The sequence below is a fragment of the Hyla sarda genome, chromosome 1 (genome assembly GCF_029499605.1).
Source record: "Hyla sarda isolate aHylSar1 chromosome 1, aHylSar1.hap1, whole genome shotgun sequence".
Lineage (NCBI taxonomy): Eukaryota > Metazoa > Chordata > Amphibia > Anura > Hylidae > Hyla > Hyla sarda.
Window position 1 is genome coordinate 141,231,130 of NC_079189.1, and position 20,113 is coordinate 141,251,242.

At 44.3% G+C, this 20,113-nt stretch overlaps 1 protein-coding gene across 3 annotated transcripts in view; it reads right to left on the reverse strand.

Annotated features, from left to right (window-relative positions):
* Positions 1-19,005, reverse strand: part of TLR2 (toll like receptor 2) — a 30,528-nt gene extending 11,523 nt beyond the window's left edge. Inside the window, exons 1-2 of one of the 3 annotated variants that reach the window (XM_056562474.1) lie at positions 18,756-19,005; positions 1,310-1,418 (exon numbers count right to left, since the gene is read on the reverse strand). The gene's annotated coding sequence lies outside the window, so the exon portion shown is untranslated. Of the gene's footprint in view, positions 1-1,309; positions 1,419-1,639; positions 1,743-2,544; positions 2,740-18,755 lie in introns of those variants that run through there. The other 2 variants (XM_056562456.1, XM_056562467.1) reach the window with 2 other exon arrangements.
* Between the last annotated feature and the right edge of the window lie 1,108 nt (positions 19,006-20,113).

Sequence of the window (20,113 nt, forward strand, 5' to 3'; positions counted from 1 at the left end):
AGAAAGAAGAATTAGACCAGGAGGATAAGTTCATGAATATTCATGAGCCGGGCTGCAGCTCCGCCCAGCTAGAATGACGTGTGGCCGAGTCCCAGATGATAACACCTCCCACTGAGTCCCAAGCCAGGGAATAACAGAAAACTAAAAATATAGATATCTGAAGAACCGCTGAACCATTTTTAACCAGGTGAGAAGCGTTTTAATCAGGATCACCCGCACTACAAGCCTGTGTAACAGGTTTAGTGCAGGTGATTCTGATGACAGATTTCCTTTAAAAACACAGAGCACTAAAATCCCCTATTGCACTGACACATTTGGTAAAAGTGAGAACTGTAGCTGTATATTGAGCAACAGAGGGCTAGTAGTCTACATTGGATGTGTGGGGATATAATGCTACTGCACACCTCAGCCCACCTCTACATTTCACCATTGCTGCGGCCTTGTCAAGAGTCTGAGGGGCTATGAGGGGCTTATAAAGCCCCATATACAGAAAAATAAGAAAGTTGTAGGGGTCAGAATAGGGAAATTTCAAGCATACTTATTTGCTGGAAAAAATGAAACAAAACCTATATAAAGTGGGTATTGTTGTAATCATATTCACCTACAGCATTGTTTCCCAACCAGTGTGCCTCCAGTATTTGCAGAACTACAACCCCCAGGCTGTCTGGGCATGCAGGGAGTTCTAGTTTTGCAAAAGCTGGAGGCACACTGGTTGGGAAACTCTGACCTACAAAATAAAGATAACATGTCATTTTTACAGCGTAAAAGTGCACTGTGTAAAAATATTATTCCTGGGGAGAAATTTTAAAAAAAATTGACCTTTTTTTTGGGGTGGGGGGGGGGGGCAAAAAGGTCCTTTTTTTTCGCCCCAGAAACAATATTTTTTAGTTGAACCATAGATGTTATGGTAAAACGAAAGATCTCATTACAAAAAACTATTGGTTGCAAAAAAAAACAAAAAAAAAAAACGAGCCCCATATGGCCCATAAGCCCCATGTGGGTGTTGAAAGGAGGCGGGACCACGGCTACAGCGACGGGACTGAGTAAGTTTAAGTCCCCACCCAGGGGACTATTATGGGGCGGCCGGGGAGGGGGAATTTATAACTTCATATCTTCCACATCTTTGGGGGCAAAAAAGTCCCCCAGGGATGGTGAGGATAAATATTTTAGTATATATAAATCAAGTGTTATATATGCTCAAATCTGCTGATTAGTTCCCTTTAAACAAAAATGTACAATAAAAAAAAACAACTTGTAACAAACGTTCAGCCAAAAGCAAAGGAATAATAATGTATTTTAGGTGCCTTACCTTGTAAAGTACACATGCAGTACAAGTCTCCAATCCCATGGAGATACAAGTCTAGTTAGTAAATGGTCAGGATTATTTCAGTATATCCAGTTATATTTACTGCAGGGTCCTATAGAGAAAATAGACAATTAAATAAAATAATGTTACAAATTGTTAATGTTCCTGCATGCAGTAACATTTTCTGGTCTTTTAACAAGGCACAGAAGCTAAAATCTGCTGCTATCACTTTTACTTCTTATAACTGGTTCTCTCTGCACTTGTATACCCCGCTGTATGTCTATGTAAATAAAGAAGAAGTTTCTCAGCAATGGTGAGTGCGACAGTTCCTACTTCTCAAGTCTGTACAGTCTTCTGGTCTTGTGAAAGTCCTCACTATATTGCAGTTCTGTGCTCAAAACAAGAACTTTTTTCTGAACTATTATACACCAGTTTTAATTCAGCATTCTTTTCATACTGGTGCACATAGTTTATTTATTTTTATCTACTTTGTGAGGGGGAGAGGGATCCTTTAGGACAGGATGAAATCCTCAGGATAGGGGATAACTATCTGATCATAGGGGGTCAGACTGCTGGGAATCCCTGCCATCTCCAGAACAGGGAACTGAGAACAGAGTCTCTACTGAGAACAGAGTCTACTGAGAACAGAGTCTCTACTGAGAACAGAGTCTACTGAGAACAGAGTCTCTACTGAGAACAGAGTCTACTGAGAACAGAGTCTACTGAGAACAGAGTCTCTACTGAGAACAGAGTCTACTGAGAACAGAGTCTACTGAGAACAGTCTCTACTGAGAACAGAGTCTACTGAAAACAGAGTCTAGTTGAGAACAGAGTCTACTGAGAACAGAGTCTCTACTGAGAACAGAGTCTCTACTGAGAACAAAGTCTACTGAGAACAGAGTCTCTACTGAGAACAGAGTCTACTGAGAACAGAGTCTACTGAGAACAGAGTCTACTGAGAACAGAGTCTCTACTGAGAACAAAGTCTACTGAGAACAGAGTCTCTACTGAGAACAGAGTCTACTGAGAACAGAGCTATCTCTCCTAAATGAAGTGGATGTTGTGCAGGAACAGGAGGCTCACTAGAGTCATGCGAAGACTCAAATCTTGTGATGTAAACTATGCGAGATGTGTTGACATGATCTGCCACCTACACAAAATACTGAGACACTGTACGTATAGAGGACAGATCCAGGTCTCCCTTCACATTGATAACAATATAGTAACATTTCACTTACCTGCAGACCAGTGTCAGGTGCAGAGTTTTGCCCGGATGTGTCCCATGTCTCTGTGGCAGCAGCTACACATTGTGTCAGTGTTTTGCTTTGTGTGGAGTAGCAGAAAGGCACAGCCCATACTATAGAGGGGGAGGAAGCTGCACTGATTTCTACATATTGCTGGGAAATCCCAGTCTCACAGAGTGCTGCTCTGTTACAGGAGGAAGAAGGGTGTAACGCTCAGTGACACAGGCTCTTGGTTTCAATGCTGAGCCATCTCTGAGAAATGTTTAAATTGTCTTCCAGTGCTTGATAAATATCTCCAAGGCTAAGTTTCCACGAGTTTTTTTTCTCCTGTGTTTATTTGTGTGACAAAATGCCAGAAAAAACACCAGTGCAATTTCTTACATCTCACATTTTTTCTGGTGTTTTTGCATTTGAGTGGAAATTGCATTTTTGGCCCCTTAGGCGTTTTTTTCAAAATTTGTTGGGTACCAAAAAATAAATAAATAAAGGATGCAGTAGTGATGGAAAAAAAATTTATTTGTCAAAATTTATATTTTTTTATAACGAAATGTTAATTACTTTTTAAACAGGGATCAATTTATGTGGGCAGGTCGGGCAATAATAAAAATGTAGTGTGTGTGTTTTCACTTTTTTTTCTACATTTTTTAGTTAGTACTACTACTCCCCGCATCGATCACATTGTTCCATAATGGGAATAATAGTTCCTGTACTAATAGATTGCCCCGGGTGTTACTCCTGACAGCCGATGCGATCATCCATAATATAGCAGAGATGTGGAGCGGCTCTATAAAGCGCGGGCCAGCCAGTGATGTGAATAGAAATTCACATCACTCATTCATATGTTCCGCCCAGAGTGGGGATTGGCCGGATGGTGGCAATCAATCCCCGTTCTCAACGGGAAATATGATGGTGAGATGCAAGCCAGCCGGAGTACAGAGCAGAAATGCGAGCGCAGGAGAAAGCCACTCCGCATCTCAGGGATGAAGGATGATAGCAGCGGGTGTCAGGAGTGACACCTGCTGTGATCTGTCCTTAACTGCAGGACTACTACTCCCAACATGGAGCACACTCTGCTCCATACTGGGAGCTGTAGTACCTGCATTAATAGACAGATCGCAGCGAGTGTCTGCTGTGATCCTCCTGTATAATTTATAGATGTGGCCGGCTGCTCTTCTCTGTCCTCTGCACTGACGTATATATACACCTATTCATAATTCCCACAAAGAGTTGTGATTGGCTGGAACCATCTAGCCAATCACAGCTCTCTGCGGGAAATATGAATAGGTGTATATATACGGCAGCGCAGGGGACCATAGAAGAGCGGCCGCCGTATCTATATATTATACAGAAGGATCGCAATGGGTGTCAGAAGTGACACGGGCGATCTGTCAATTAGTACAGGTACGTGAAAAACAAACACACACTTCATTTTTATTATTGTTGGCTACATTTTTATTGCCCTGCCTGCCCACATAAATTGATCCCTGTTTAAAAATTAATAAAAAATGTTGTTATAATAAAGAGAGATTTTGTTAAATACAATTTTTTCCATCACTACAGTATCTTTTTTAATATTTTTTTTAATGGTACCCTATTAAATTTTATTAAAAAAGGTATCTCCATCACTTTTTTTGGAAAAAGAATAAAAAAAAAAAAAAAACTCCTGCAAAAGTTAAAACCCACATGTGGTTTTTCTTGCCATTTTTTTTACTCCCATAGACCTCTATGGGAGAAAAACGCCATGATTTCAGGGAAAAAAATGCCATAGGCTCATCTGCAACTTTGCAAGACCGCCAAGGAGCTGAAAAACGCTAAAAAAAAAGGGGGGAAAACCGCCAAAAGGATTAAAAAGACGCCAAACTGAAAAACGCAAAGTGGAAAAAGAACTTAGCGATTTCTCATTGATTTACAGCTAACATCTGGCCACAGCATTTTTTGGCCGAAAAAACGCCATGCGGCAGAATTAGCGGTTTTCCCAAAAAATAAACAAGTGGAAACTTAGCCAAATAAATCTAGATTTACATGCATTTTTTTAGTTTGTCTATAATCTGTATTTCGGACAACCCAGAGGTTCACATTTGCACTTTCATATCAGAACAATAGTAGTACTTCATATGGATGAGAACAAAGTGCTGTTAATTTGATCTAAATAACTGTATTTGGTACAGAAATGGATTGAGAAGAAGTAAAAAAAAAAATACATGAAAAACTGCATATGTGTTTCCAAGTGTATGCTGCATCTATATTACATTCATATTTTGTGTATCATAATACAGTGCTAATGTCAATCTATGGGGCTGTTCAGCTTTTCCCATGGAGGTATTAAATGTGTGTGGTATCCCAGTACCGGAGTGCGTCCTATCACGTAAACATTGCTTCAGATGCCACCATAGGCCCTGCTGCTCAGGCGATGTTATGATCTTTGCCTGTTAATTTTTGTTGTTTTGCAATGTACCTTTAAGAAATGTACAGGCTATCTGTTAGGAGGCATCATGCAGAGTACCCATGTGACTCTGGTTGCCCAATGGGAGGCCCCCTAGCTAGGCCATATATAGTATAAGGGGGGGGAAGTTATCCAGAATAGAGTGTGTAGATTAAGTAGAGAGTTCAGTGTGTGTGGAGTGCAGACCTCAGTGTGAGCTGTTGTGTGGAGAAGAGACAGCAGGAGCGTGACAAACATAAAAATGATCACACTCCTGGAGAACTCCTCCAATTCCCACGCCCAAACCTAGACAACCAGACTATCCTGGAGAATCGACCCTCTCAGGGGGGACCACCAACTCACCTATGAACAGCCAGACCCTATCAAATTTCTTGGGGCATTTACGACAAGTGTACAGCGTCCTATATAACAGTAAATATTTATTAACCAAATTGAACCATCTTGTTATAGGGGGAGGAGAGGTATTCTTCCAGGCCATTATCACTACTTTCCTAGCACAAAACAATAAGAACCTAATAAAAAGGTGCCTATGGGAGCCTGTGGCCAGATCATTAATAACACCCAATAGACAAACAACAGGGGAAAACACATAGGGGAAGTCAAAGTGATCAGCCATAAACTGAATCACCTCTCTCCAGAAGGGTTCCACACAAGGGCAACTCCACATTGCATGTAGAAGAGAACCCACATCCGCATTGCGTAGAGTAAAATGTCTTAGTGACTTCTCGCCAATTATCTTCAGGGATAACCTCTACCTACTTCACAAAAGCCAACCCAAACGGATCAGGACCCACCAATTGCAGCAAAGCATATGCCCGAGTCAGAGGCTTAGCGAGGTCTTTGGCACCCAGAAGCAGCTCCACATCAGAAAAGGCTGGGTCACATCAAGAGAGCCAAATTGCGCCATCACTGCATGTCTCAGCTGAAAGGACCGAAACTGGGCACTCCAAGGGAGATGAAAGCGGTCACACATCTCCTGGAAGGAGGGGAAGGAGGAAAACTCCCCAAACAGATGCATGGCGAACTTGACTCCATGATCGCTCCAGAAACTCAAAACGCCACTCAGCCTTTTAATCCCTTAACCACAATGGACGTAAATGTCATGCGCGGCAGGTCAAGGCTGCTATCAGCAGCCAGGGACCCGCCGGCAATGGCGGACATCAGCGATCTCTCGGATGTCCGCCATTAACCCCTCAGATGCCGTGATCAATACAGATCACGGCATCCGCGGCAGTGCGGTACTTTGAATGGAAGATCGGATCGCCCGCAGCACTGCTGCGCTCATCTGATAATCCAGCATGGCTCCGGCCATCTCCCGGGTCTTCTGCTCTGGTCCAAGATCGAGCAGACCAGAGCAGAAGATCACCGATAATACTGATCAGTGCTATGTCCTATACATAGCACTGAACAGTATTAGCAATGAAATGATTGCTATGAATAGTCCCCTATGGGGACATAAACAGTGTGAAAAAATTTGAAAAATCCCCTCCCCAATAAAAAAGTAAAACGTCAGTTTTTCCCATTTTACCCCCAAAAAAGCGTTAAAAAAAAATGAATACACATATCTGGTATCGCCACGTGCATTAAAGTTTGAACTATTTAAATATATTGTTAATTATCCCGTACAGTGAACGGCGTCACGCCCCGTCCCCTCAACGCAAGTCTATGCACGCCCCTCCCATAGACTTGCATTGAGGGGACGGGGCGTGACGTCACACGGGGGCGGAGTCATTATGTCACGGACTTCTGTTCCCGTGGTCGTGACCCAGACCCTTCAGCGCTTCCGGATGCTATACTGCAGGGGTCCCCAGCGGCGGGACGCCCGCGATCAGACATCTTATCCCCTATCCTTTGGATAGGGGATAAGATGTCTAGGGGTGGAGTACCCCTTTAAGGCCAAAATGGGTCTGGTCCTTAAGGGGTTGAAAAACTTTTTAGGGGGAATCACCAGAGAAATATGAAAGAGATACAGAAACTTAGATAAGTAAATCATCTTAAAAAATATTAATCCTGCCAGCCAGAGAGAGGGGTAAGGAAGACCAAGCCTGCAATTTATCAGTCACCGACGACGACACCGGTGCCAAATTTAACCGTACATACTCACAGGGAGAAACCTCTACTCCCAAGTATCTGAACTGAGTGACAACTTGCAGCCCATGGGGAAGAGGCGGTACAGGGTCCGCCATCCTAGACAGGGCCATCAAGGAAGACTTTCCTCAATTAAACCTGAGGCCTGAGAAATAACCAAAGTCAGATAAAATGGAGGCCCCAAGGGAACCCTGAACATCTGCCAAATAAACCAACGTGTCATCCGCATACATAGACACTTCTTCCTCCAAGGAACCACTACAGACTCCATGAATAACAGTGGATGCTTGGATGGCCGCAGCTAGGGGCTCTACCGCTAGGGCAAACAGAAAAGGAGACAGAGGACAACCCTGCTTCGCTCCCCTACCCCACCTAAAGGACTCATAAACCTCCAGATTTGTTCTCACCCGGGCCCTAGGGCTATCATACAACAGCCTCACCCACGCCTGGAACCGGGGGACGAACCTAAGGACTCCCAAAACACCCCTCAGATACAGCCATTCCACGGAATCAAAGGCTTTATAAGCTAACCACTTACCCCCCGGAGGCCTCCCCGTCCGCTGCAGCTATATTTAGATGTAATCTCTGGACAATAATATCTGTAGCTCTCCCCGGCATAAAGCCCGCCTGGTCAGGATGAATGACAGCGGCTATAACCTAACCAAGATGATTAGCCAACACTTTAGCCAACAGTTTAATATCAACATTAATGAGGGAAATCGGTCTATAAAAATCCTTGCCCGGCTTGGGAAGGACCACAATCAGGGCTTCCCTCATTGAGTCAGGGAGTGTCCCAGTCTCCAAGACCGCATGAAAGAGGTTATGTAAAATAGGAATCAGCCTCTCCTCATTTATCCTGTACCAGTCCTCAATCATGCCATCTAACCCAGGGGTCTTTCCCGGCTGCAGGGAAGCAATAGCCACAGAGATCTCTTCATCAAGAGCGTCTGCCTGGGCCACAGTCAAGGGCGTAAGGGGCAGATTCCTCAGAAAAGAAACTAGGCCTTCAGGAATAGCTGGTAAATGGAAGGTATAGAGGTCGCTATAAAAGTCCCGAAACACTTTATTAGTGGCAGCCGGGTCAGTTTCAAGTACCCCCATTAACCCCTCTAATACATGGAATAGCAGCTACTGGCCTACTCTCTCTAGCCAGATACAACAACAATCTACCATTCTTATCCCCAAATTCAAATATGGCCGCCTCCCTATCCACCAATCGCTTCTGAACCCTCTCCTTCTGAAGGATCATGAGAGCTCTCTGGGCCTTCAACCATTCACGTTCAACAGCAGGGGACGGGTCCCTCACCACCTCCGCCTCCAATACCCCAATCTCAACCTGCAATGCCCTCTCTCTAATTGCATACGCTCGTCTCTGACCAGCCACCTCCACCACAAAGGCTCCTCGAACGTGAGCTTTATATGCATCCCATTGCACCAATATGTCAGGGTGTGACCTATAATGTTCCCAGAAACAGTTATGGGCTTCTAGCAAGGAAGCCGTCACCACCTCCTCCTGTAACCAGCCGGTGTGTATCTGCCCTACCTTGGAGGAGGGATGAGGGCCCAGGCACAGGGAAATTATGAGCGCTGAGTGGTCAGAGATCCCCTAGTGGTGTATATTGTTGGGCGCGAATATTCGCATTTAGAATTTTTATCGCAAATTTAGCTATATATTCGAAATTACGAATATTAACTTTTTCCACATATGCGCATATGCGAATATTTGCATATGTGAATATTCGCATATTCCTTCTTTTCACTTGTGGGCCAATTAGAATGATGCAAATACACTTGTCAGAGATTATCAACAAGATCCCTAGCAACCAATAGTGAAGTTGCCCATCCCCTCACTGTTTTCTTCCTCGAACATGCGAATATAACAAATACGCGAAATTCACGAAAATATAGGACAAATACGCCAATACACCCCCAGGAAAGGTAGGGGGAGAGAGGCCGTCGCTGCCCGCTTCTCTCCCCCTGCCTTTCCTGGGGTCTAGAGCGCTGCTGTCGGCCCTTCTCACCCCCTGGCTATCGGCGCCGCTGCCCGTTCTGTCCCCCTGACTATCGGTGCCGCTGCCCCGTTGCCTCCCCCCATCCCCGGTGGCATAATTACCTGAGTCGGGTCCGCGCTGCTGCAGGCCTCCGGCGTGCGTCCCCGGCGTCGTTGCTATGCGCTGAACGGCGCGGCGCATGACGTCAGGGGATGCACGCCGGAGGCCTGCAGCAGCGCGGACCCGACTCAGGTAGTTATGCCACCGGGGATGGGGGGAGGCAACGGGGCAGCGGCGCCGGCAATGGGTGCCGCTGCCCCTTCTCTCCCCCTGGCTGTCGGCGCCGCTTCTCTCCCCCTGGCTATCGGCGCCGGCACCGATAGTCAGGGGGACAGAATGGGCAGCGGCGCCGATAGCCAGGGGGTGAGAAGGGCCGACAGCAGCGCTCTAGACCCCAGGAAAGGCAGGGGGAGAGAAGCGGGCAGCGACGGCCTCTCTCCCCCTGCCTTTCCTGGGGGTGTATCGGGGTATACACGCGCACACACGCACCCTCATTTTACCATGGATATTTGGGTAAAAAACTTTTTTTTACCCAAATATGCTTGGTAAAATGAGGGTGCGTGTTATAGGCCGGTGCGTGGTATACCCCGATAAATACGGTATTCGTGAAATATCGCGAATTCGAATATGGGCAATGCCGCTCATCACTAGTGTTGCTTACCATTAGTGGAAGATCAGAAGAGGCAAAAGCCAAATCTATCCTGGAGAACAACTTATGTACTGCCGAGTAATATGTGCATTTTTAGGAACTGTCCAGGGTAAAAGGAAATCCCCATAGCAAACATATGCTGTTTTGGACAGTTCATAAAATGGGCAGAGATGTCATCAGAGAGCACTGTGCTCGTGATGTCAGCAGACAGTTCTGTGTTTCAAAAAGAAAAGAATTTTCAAGATCATCAATTCTATCCAGCACCGTCTTAATTTGCTGTTGCATAGAGGACAACTGTGCAGGAATAGGTTGTAGAGTATCCTCAATAGTAGAGACCTGGTGTTCCACCTCTCCAGTGCATTCACTTTTTTTGAGTTTTTGAGTCTCATGGCGAAGTATAACAAAGTCTTGTCTGAGTTCATCAACTTTGGAAACCAGCAGGGTTTGGCAAGAGGTGAACGCCGCCAGCAGCTGAGTAAACTTCTGATCCACCGAGTCCGTTGGACAGGAGGAATGAAGAGAGCCACATCCCTCAGAACCCGGAGATCCAGAGAACATTGGAGGGGAAGGAACCGGAGATGATCCATCCATAGCTTCCACAGGCCTAGCAAATCGGCTGAGAGCCTTAGCGGCCTGCGCTGAGAATTTAGAGGCCAGCGGGTTAGGTGCACAGGAGTCACGTCTAGCTTGAGCACCAACTGGCCTCATCCTCTGTATATTGTCTCGCAGCCTCAGCCGCAGGTATAGATTTCTTGTTGCATCCCTTCGGACTCCCCATATTTAGCAATGCTGTAAGCACCAGCAGGATATCAGGATAGCAATGTTATAGCAGGATAGCAATGTGAAGGGGGTCAGGGGAGGGGGGTGGGGATAAGGAATATCCCTAAGAGCAAGGGTAACACAATTTCAAATTTCACCCCAGTCACAGTGCAGCAGCAGCAGTTCCAGGAGAGCCGGAGGAAGGGGGGCAACCAGAAGCCCAGCCCACGAACGTCTCTACAATGGCGGCTGCTCCTGCTGATCTTCCCTTACATGAGACCCGATGGCCACCTCGGCTGCAGCCCTCCGCCCGTCTCCGCTCTCACTTACAGGGTCTCGCAGCTCCTCAAAGCTTCCCGTCCCGCAGTTCCCGACGACCGCCTTAACTCCCACAGCGTTGGCACCCCTCCGTACTTCACTCTGCTCACCTTCACCTCCGGCGCCCGAGAGCAGCATCGGAGGATTCAGCAGGGTCACAGCAACTCCCCACAGGCCTCCAGGTGAGTCGGGTCCCAAACAGGGTAAGGGTTACAGGATGTTTGGAGCTGGGCTAGCGGGAGCACAGAAGCTCTCCATTCCGGCCACGCCCCCCACATCAACACTATTTCTGTGGCCTGCTGAGCTATTGGCCCAGCATGCCATAAAAAGTGTGTACAGGAGCAAGGAAAAGAGGACTCTCACCACTCAGATTGACTGGACCAGTAGTAATTGTGTGTGAGCAGTAATTCATACAGCATCTCTACTCAAAAATAGCAAAATAGCTTAGATATAGACAATTGTGTACATGTTGTACAGGCTAACATGAGATTGCCCAAAATTTTTTCAAAGACTTAACCCCTTAAGGACTCAGACAATTTTATTTTTACGTTTTCGTTTTTTGCCTCCTCCCCTTCAAAAAATCATAACTCTTTTATATTTTCATCCACAGACTAGTATTAGGGCTTGTTTTTTGCACCACCAGTTGTCTGTTATAATGCCATCACTCACTTTATCATAAAATGTATGGCGTAACCAAAAAAAATACTATTTGTGTGGGGAAATTAAAAAGAAAACCGCAATTTTGCAAATTTTGCAAGGTTTTGTTTTCACGCCGTACAATTTATGGTACAAATGACATGTGTTTTTTATTCTCTGGGCCAATACGATTAAAATGATACCCATGATTATACACTTTTCTATTACTGTTGCGCTTAAAAAAAATTGCAAACTTTTAAACCAAATTAGTACGTTTAAAAACCCCCTATTTTGAAGACCTATAACTTTTTCATTTTTCCGTATAAGTGGTGGTATGAGGGCTCATTTTTTGCTCCGTGATCTTTAATTTTTATTAATACCATATTTGCTTATACAAAACTTTTATTACATTTTTTATAAATTTTTTTTGGAATAAAATGTTATAAAAAAAGCAGCTATTTTGGACTTTTTTTTTTTTACGTTCACGCCGTTCACCGTACGGGATCATTTACATTTTATTTTAATAGTTCGGATATTTACGCACGCAGCGATACCAGGGTTTTTTTTATTTTTACTTTTATTTTTATTTTATTAAAATTTTATTTAAAGCAATCACTCGATTGCTAATCCTGTTCAGTGCTATGTATAGGACATCGCACTGTTCAGGGTTATTGGTGATCTTCTGCTCTGGTCTGTGGGAAGGCAGATCAGAGCAGAAGACTCCCGAAAGACAGCGGAGGTAGGTGAGGGGACCTCCGTCTGCCGTGCAGGATGATCGGATCGCCGCGGCAGCGCTGAGGGCGATCCGATCATCCTGTTAAGTGACCGCGATGCTGCAGATGCCGTGATCGGTATTGATCACGGCATCTGAGGGGTTAATGGCGGACATCTGCGGGATCGCGGGTGTCCGCCATTACCGGCGGGTCCCTGGCTGCGATCCACAGCTGGGACCTTCCGCGCATGATGCCGGCATCGCTCTGATGCCCGCGGTTATGCTCAGGACGTAAATGTACGTCTTGGTGCGCTAAGTACCACGTCACCAGGACGTACATTTACGTCCTGCGCCGTTAAGGGGTTAAAATAGTCACAGTTAAACCACTGTAAAAAGCCAACTTTCCATGTTGTCCCTATAGCAGAACACGAAAGGATCATCATCCAATGCCTGATTAGCTAATCAGTATAATTAGACACTTAACCCCTTCACGACCCGGGGTTTTTCCATTTTTGCACTTTCGTTTTTTCCTCCTTACCTTTAAAAAATCATAACTCTTTCAATTTTGCACCTAAAAATCCATATGATTACTTATTTTTTGCACACCAATTCTACCTTGTAATGACATCAGTCATTTTACCCAAAAATCTACGACGAAATGGAAAAAAAAAATCATTGTGTGACAAAATTGAAGAAAAAATACCATTTTGTAATTTTGGAGGCTTCCGTTTCTATGCAGTAAATTTTTCGGTAAAAATGACACCTTATATTTATTCTGTAGGTCCATACAATGAAAATGATACCCTAATTATTTAGGTTTGATTTTGTCGTACTTCTGGAAAAAATCATAACTACATGCAGGAAAATTTATATGTTTAAAACTGTCATATTCTGACTCCTATAACTTTTTTATTTTTCCATGTAGGTGGCAGTATGAGGGCTCAGTTTTTGCGCCGTGATCTGAAATTTTTAGCAGTAACATTTTTGTATCCGTGATCTGAAGTTTTTAGCGGTAAAATTTTTGTATTGATTGGACTTTTTGATCGCTTTTTATTAATTTTTTCATGATATTAAAAGTGACCAAAAATACGCTATTTTGGACATTGGAATTTTTTTTTTGCATGCACCATTGACCGTGCGGTTTAATTAACCCCTTAACGACGTAGGACATATATTTTGCGCCGCGATTCCGCATCATATCGCGTTGGTCCCGGCGCTCATCAACGGCCGGGACCCGGGGTTAATACCACACATCGCCGATCGCGGCGATGTGCGGTATTAACCCTTTAGAAGCGGCGGTCAAAGCTGAGCCCGCTTCTAAAGTGAAAGTGAAAGTGACCCGGCTCTGTCGGGCTGTTCGGGACCGCCACGGTGAAATCGCGGCATCCCGAACAGCTTACAGGACACCGGGAGGGCCCTTACCTGCCTCCTCGGTGTTCGATCGGCGAATGACTGCTACGTGCCTGAGATCCAGGAAGGAGCAGTCAAGCGCCGATAACACTGATCACAGGCGTGTTAATACACGCCTGTGATCTGTGTAAAAGATCAGTGTGTGCAGTGTTATAGGTCCCTATGGGACCTAGAACACTGCAAAAAAAAGTTTAAAAAAAGGGTTAATAAAGGTCAATTAACCCATTCCCTAATAAAAGTTTGAATCACCCCCCTTTTCCCATAAAAAAAAATAAATCAGTGTAAAAAAAAATTAAAATAAACATATGTGGTATCACCGCATGCGTAAAAATATATCATTAATTAAACCGCACGGTCAATGGCGTATGCGCAAAAAAAATCCAAAGTCAAAAAAGCGCATTTTTGGTCACTTTTTATACCATTAAAAAATGAATAAAAAGTGATCAAAAAGTCCGGTCAAAACAAAAATCATACCGATAAAAACTTCAGATCACGGCGCAAAAAATGAGTCCTCATAATGCCCTGTACGTGGAAAAATTAAAAAGTTATAGGGGTCAGAAGATGACATTTTTAAACGTATAAATTTTCCTGCATGTAGTTATGATTTTTTCCAGAAGTGCGACAAAATCAAACCTATATAAGTAGGGTATCATTTTAACTGTATGGACCTACAGAATAATGATAAGGTGTAATTTTTACCGAAATATGCACTGCGTAGAAACGGAAGCCCCCAAAAGTTACAAAATGGCGTTGTTTCTTCGATTTTGTCGCACAATGATTTTTTTTCCGTTTCACCGTGCATTTTTGGGTAAAATGACTAATGTCACTGCAAAGTAGAATTGGCGACGCAAAAAATAAGCCATAATATGGATTTTTAGGTGGAAAATTGAAAGGGTTATGATTTTTAAAATGTAAGGAGGAAAAAACGAAAGTGCAAAAACGGAAAAACCCTGAGTCCTTAAGGGGTTAACGATATATTTTTTATAATATGGACATTTCCGCATGCGGAGATACCACATATGTTTATTTTTATTTACACAGTTTTTTTTTTTTTTTTAATGGAAAAGGGGGGTGATTCAGACTTTTATTAGGGAAGGGGTTAAATGATTAAATAAAATTTTTCATTTTCATGGACCACTGTTCCAAAAATCTGTCAGACACCTGTGGTGTGTAAATGCTCACTGTACCCCTAAAACAGGCGGGAGCGAGCACTGTGCTCGTAACATCCATACATATATATATATATATATATATATATATATATATATAAAACTATAGTTATATTTATGATCCCACCATTGTCTTTATGTCCAGCAGTGGCACGGCAGCTCTGTACCCCGATCTTCCTCCTCTCTGTATGACATGTGCTGTAGTAAACAGAGAGGAGGAGACTCAGAGCTGCTGGCCGTGCTGTGTTCACAGGCTCTATACGCTCCCCAGAGGGATCACAGCATTGAGGAGGAAGGGCAGAAGTCAGCCCGGCAGACTGAGCTGCCAGGATGTGAAAAATGTATTTATATGGGGTTTTCATACAAAATAATTACAGTTAATTAATTAGTTAACTTTATGTTTGCACCATAAAGTTGACATGTTTTTACTTTTTGAAGACATCAGAGGGCTTCAAAGTTCAGCAGCAATTTTCAAATTTTTCACGAAAATTAAAAAGTCAGAATTTTTTTTAATTCTTTATGTTGGAAATCCCCTATGATGGACCCCATTAAGAAAACTGCACCCCTCACAGTATTCAAAATGACATTCAGAAAGTTTGTTAACCCTTTAGGTGTTTCACAGGAATAGCAGCAAAATAGAGGAAAAAATCTAAATCTCCATGATCTACAGATCTTTGGAACAGTGGGCTGTGCAAATGAAAAATAACATTTTTCATTTCCATGGACCACTGTTCCAAAAATCTGTTAGACATCTGTGGGGTATAAATGCTCACTGTACCCCTTATTACATTCTGTGAGGGGTGTAGTTTCCAGAATGGGGTCACATATGGGGGGGGGGTTCCACTGTTCTGGCAGCATGGGGGCCTTCAATTCCAGCCTAATTCTCTCTCCAAAAGCCCAATGGCGCTCCTTCTCTTCTGAACCGTGTAGTTCACCAGCAGAGCACTTTACCTCCACATATGGGGTATTTCCATACTCAGAAGAAATGGGGTTACAAATTTTGGTAGTTTTTTTCCTATTACCCCTTGTGAAAATGAAAAATTTTGGGTAAAACCAGCATTTCAAGGGAATTTTTTTTCTTTTTTCTTTTCACGTCCAAATTTAACGAAAGTTCGTCAAAGACCTGTGGGGTGTTAAGGCTCACTATATCCCTTGTTACATTCCTTGAGGGGTGTAGTTTCCAAAATGGGGTCACACATGGGTGTTTTTTTTTTTGCATTCATCTCAGAAATGCTGTAACTATCAACTACCCCCGTGCAAATCACCAATTTAGGTGTCAAATGTACATAGTGCGCTCTCACTCCTGAGCCTTGTGCGTCCGCAGAGCATTTTACGTCCACATATGGGGTATTTTCGTACTAAGGAGAAATTGCATTTCAGATTTTGGGGGTCTTTTCCTCCTTTTACCTCTTGTGAAAATGAAAAGTATGGGGCAACACCAGCATGTTAGTGTAATTTTTTTTTATTTTTTACACTAACATGCTGGTGTAGCCCCATACTTTTCCTTTTCATAAGGGGTAAAAGGAGAAAAATTCCCCCAAAATTTGTAACACAATTTCTCCCGAAATACCCCATATGTGGCCCTAAACTGTTGCATTTGAGGACTAAATTAGGACTTTGTAATAGGGGCGGACCCGGATACAAGGATGGGGCTGGTCTCCACCAAAACCCTACGGCAGTGTTTCCCAAACAGGGTGCCTCCAGCTGTTGCAGAACTCCCAGCCTGCCAGGACAGTCAATGGCTGCCAGCAATACTGGGAGTTGTTGTTTTGCAACAGCTGAAGGCTCCGTTTTTAGAAACACTGCCGTATGGGACATTTTTCATTTTTATTGGGGGGGGGGGGTAACTGTGTAGGGGTATATGTATATGCAGTGTTTTACTTTTTATTTTGTATACATATACAATCACATGGGGGGGTGCCCAAAACCTTCAGCTGTTGCAAAATTTACAACTCCCAGAATGTACTGACAGACTGTGCATTCTGGGAGTTGTAGTTTTGCAACAGCTGGAGGCACACAGATTGGAATCACTGAGTTAGGATAGAGACTCTAGCTCAGTGTTTCCCAACCAGTGTGCCTACAGCTGTTGCAAAACTACAACTTCCAGCATGCATTAACAGCCGAAAGGCATGCTAGGAGTTGTAGTTATGCTTAAACTGGAGAAGAACAGTTTTGAGACCACTTAGTAGTGGTCCCCAAACTGTTGCCCTCCAGATGTTGCAAAACTACAACTCCAAGCATGCCCAGACTTTCCAGGCAGGCTGGGAGTTGTAGTTCTGCAACATCTGAATGGCCAGATATTGCAGAACTACAGCGCCCAGCATCCCTGACTATCTGAGCATGCTGGGAGGGGTAGTTTTGCAACATCTGGAGGGCTACAGTTTGGAGACCACTGTATAGTGGTCTCCAAACTATGCAACTTCAGATGTTTCAAAACTACAACTCCTAGCATGCCCAGACAGCCAACTTTTAGAAGGCCACAGTGAAGATCACTTACCGGCGATCTTCACTGCAGCCTCCTCCGCCGCACTTTCACTGTTATATTCCGGGCGATCGGGTCACCAGTGACCCGATTAGCCTGGAATCGCTGCAAATCGCCGGTCTGAATTGACTGGCGATTTGCAGCGATCACCGACATGGGGGGGGGGGGACCCCCCTAGGCATTGCCACGGGATACCTGCTGATAGATATCAGCAGACATCCCGGTCCGGTCCCCGCTGGGCGTGGACCGGAATTCCCACATGCGTACAGGTACGCCCTCCGTCCTTAAGTACCAGGTACTTAAGTAGGTCCTCCGTCCCCAACAGGTTAAAGAGGTACTCCAGTGAAAATCTATTTTTTTCAAATGAACTGGTTCCAGAAAGTTAAACAGATTTGTAAATGACTTCTATATAATAATCTTAATTCTTCAAGTACTTATCAGCTATTTTATGCTCCACAGGAATTTGAGTTGTTCTTTTCAGTCTGACCACAGTGCTCTCTGCTGACACCTCTGTACATGTCAGGAACTGTCCAGAGTTGGAGCAAATCCCCATAGCAAACCTCTCCTGCTCTGGACAGTTCCAGACATTTCCACCGGAGCACCCCTTTAATCGCCAAATGCATGACCTGCAGAAGGGTGTCTCAAGGGAAGAAATACTAAAGGCCCCTCAGGAAATAAAATTGGCAGCAGAATTTCTTTCAGATTTCCCATTGGACATCCTTAGACTTAATTCTAAGAGTGTGGCATTAAATACCACTGCCAGGAGGGCCCAAAGGATTAAGGAATGCGGTGGTGACATTCCTTATAAAAATTATTTTATCAGCCTATTCAGCCAGACAGGCTCTCAGCTGGGTCCCATAATGGAATCTTTAAATGTGAAAAAGAGAATAGGTTTTCCGGATGTTCAGAAAAAGCCCGGGTTTCATCCCTTTAAGAAGATCGACTACGGTAAGACTGTTTGGGAAACAGGTAGAGCACAGCAACAAAGATCAAGAAATAAAGATAGAGCTACATCCTAGTCCTTTATGAAGAAGCCCTTCAAGTTGCCCAAAGATACTAACCAATGATGCCAAAAGTGCGTCCCTAGTAGGCAAAAGAGTGGGCCGCTTCTTGTCAGCTTGGCTAAAAACTACATGAGACTTTTGGGTGCGGTCGATAAATCAGAAAGGCTTTGCACTGGAGCTGACATAGATTCCTCCGAGCAACTTCTATCTCAACATAGGCAAGCTTTACTTAATAGAGCTGATTAAAGAATTTGTGGCGACTGGGGCACTAGAATTGGTCCCTCATCATCAGAGAGGTAGAGGAGTGTATTCACTTATCTTTGAAGTGTCCACAAAAGACAATCACTGACGGACGGTTATCGACCTCACACTCATGAACCAGTACATGTTAAAGAAGACATTCAAGATGGAAACAATCAGGTCCGTCATCACTATTTTACAGTAAAGGGGTTAGATGGCATCAGTTAATTTGAAGGATGCTTACCTTCACCTTCATGTTACGGTTCTGCTATCCCATTTCAGGTTTCTAGCCAACCGATCAGAAATGAAACAACAACACTTCCAGTTCGACGGTCTGCTGTTCGGACTATCCTCTGCACCTCATGTTTTTACAAAAGTTCTGGTAACCTTGGCAGCCCATCTCAGAACCCAAGACGTCTTCTTAATCACTTACTTGAAAGATTGCCTGATTAAGGCAGTATCCAGCCACATTCTTCATCAACATCTAGCCTTAAAGGGGTACTCCGGTGGTTAAGATTTTTGGCTATATTTCATCTTCTTTTAATGTTTATGTTTTTTGCAATTGACATGTATTATATGTTTGTGTAGCATGTGTCTTTTTTTTCTTACCTGTTTGAGTGCCAGGAAGTTATGTAGCTCTGTGTTGGATCTCTTACTGTGGTCCACAGCGTCAGCCATGTTAGGATTAGGATGTGGACAACGCGTCAGGGCTTTTTTTTTTCTCTGTTCTTTCAGAGCCCGGAGGATGCAGGTCTGCATGAGAGAAGGAAGCCACGCCCCCTCATCTCCCACTCCCAGAGGACGGAGGTCTGCATGAGAAAGAAGCCACGCCCCTCATCTCCCCCTCCCGGAGGACAGTGGTCTGCATGAGAGAAAGAAGCCAGAGCAGGGCGAGAGAGAGGACATACACAGCTCCTCATCTCCCCTCCCCCTGCTCTGTCTTCTGAGGATGCAGGTCTGCACTGAAAGAAGACAGAGAAGATTAAGAGTGTTATCGGAAGGGGAGGATAACAAAGTGCACGGGCTGGGGATGTATAGACTGCAGGGGAATAAATCTTGGACTGGGGATGATTTCTGTGTGTAAGGGGGGGGGGACTCCTGAATGACACATGCTGGGAGTTGTAGTCCCTGTTATGTGTGTGTATGCTAGTGTTTACAAACCAGTGCCTTTGGGCATGCTGGGAGTTGTAGTTTTGCAACAGCTGGAGACACACTGGTTGGGAACACTATCCAAGACTATTTAGCATACACATCATGTTACATCAGTGTTTCCAAACCAGTGTGCCTCCAGCTGTTGTAAAACTACAACTCCCAGCATGCCCTGACAGCCTTTGGGCATGCTGGGAGTTGTAGTTTTGCAACAGCTGGAGGCACACTGGTTGGGAAACACTGTTCTAGCCAATTCAGTATATTACAAACAAAGTACATTGTTTCCCAACCAGGGTGTCTTCAGCTGTCTTCAAAACTACAACTCCCAGCATGCCCAGACAGCTTCTGACTGTCCGGGCATGCTGGTGGCAGTAGTTTTGCAACACCTGGAGGCACCACTGGTGTATGCCCTATAGAGGTGTGGTTAGCTACAACCCCCAGGAGACTACAGAG